The following is a 1,223-nucleotide window of genomic DNA, read 5'->3' as shown; positions in this document are numbered from 1 at the left end:
TATAATCGTAATAATCGTAAAAACAATGTTTCGTTAAAAAAAAATTACTACAATATTTTGCACGTATTATATGTGTTTTTTATTACTAAATTTTATTTATTTTATTTATTCATTCGGATTATTTGAGAGATAAGCTGGAATATTAGCATGCAAAAATAAGACAATAGACGATTGCGTTTCCGGTCACATGTTATCGTAAGGAATCGTCAAAAAAAAAAAAAAGAAAACGCAAAGGTGCAGTGGAAGTTGATCTGTTGATCTGAAAACATATTGCGAAAACGCGGTAGACCAGATTTGGACGGAGAGATCGCCGAGTGTTTTTGGCTCAAGAAGTGAGGACGAAAGGACGAAGAGTACGCTGCTCTTCCAGCGAGTGGGAGAACCGGAGAAACTACGAGGCAGCTTACCGTGTATTGCGCACTGTCATTCTTGCATGATTTTTCCGCGTAGTCGCGATTCGGCTTGTTAAACTTCTTCGGAATCCAATTCATGTATTACAAAAATATCTGCAAATCATTCATTTATAGATTATATTAAAAAGATTCTTTTCTCTCTCTCTCTGTCTCTCTCTCTCCCTCCCTCTCTCTCTTCCGCGAGCGTGTACTTCCCTATTGATACATTTGCTACTTCATCGTTCACAATAATTACAATAAAAAAATGTGCATAGATATCGCGTGTTCTTTGAGAGAGATTTGCGTTCTTTTAGCACTCCCTCAACGATCCTCCGGCATTCCCTCACCGATTCTTTTCCTTTCCTTCTCCTCTGTATATCTACCACCTACCAACTAACTGTCCCCACCCTCCGTCAACCGGCTGCCCCCACCGCGAGTTTGCGACTTCTACTGCAATGTATATACGTATCTTGTGGCACACACATGGGGGAAGTTAACGAAAAGAGGACGAAAGATCAGTGTGACACCGCGCTTGTCTGAGAGACAAACCCTTACATGATTATCAGTTCGTGCATGCGAGGTTTCCAGTACATTAAGCGTCTACGCTTAATCGCATGCAGCGCGATATAATTCTCTTCTCCCACTTCTATGTTTACGCGTACACGTGCGTTCGTACACACACGGAAATATTATAAATATTTGGGTATTGGCTGGATCCTCTATTGATAGCTGCTCCACAGCAAATTTTCAACCGGATCGCGTTTCTGCCTGTTTAACGACGCCGGACATCGCGCTGAGCAGGAAGAATCATATATAAATATATATAGCCAT

At 41.0% G+C, this 1,223-nt stretch overlaps 1 protein-coding gene across 4 annotated transcripts in view; it reads left to right on the top strand.

The window, feature by feature from the left end:
- The first annotated feature begins 869 nt into the window (after window positions 1–869).
- LOC115246086 (proton-coupled amino acid transporter-like protein pathetic) overlaps window positions 870–1,223 on the top strand; it is a 28,901-nt gene continuing 28,547 nt past the window's right edge. Inside the window, exon 1 of one of the 4 annotated variants that reach the window (XM_029824689.1) lies at window positions 870–972. The gene's annotated coding sequence lies outside the window, so the exon portion shown is untranslated. Of the gene's footprint in view, window positions 1,096–1,223 lie in introns of all 4 variants that reach the window. The other 3 variants (XM_029824686.1, XM_029824685.1, XM_029824688.1) reach the window with 3 other exon arrangements.

This window comes from Formica exsecta, unplaced genomic scaffold (genome assembly GCF_003651465.1).
Source record: "Formica exsecta isolate Colony F162 unplaced genomic scaffold, ASM365146v1 scaffold138, whole genome shotgun sequence".
In the NCBI taxonomy this organism is placed as follows: Eukaryota; Metazoa; Arthropoda; class Insecta; order Hymenoptera; family Formicidae; genus Formica; species Formica exsecta.
The sequence above is the reverse complement of the archived record's forward strand: the minus strand, read 5'-3'. Positions and strand labels throughout refer to the sequence as shown.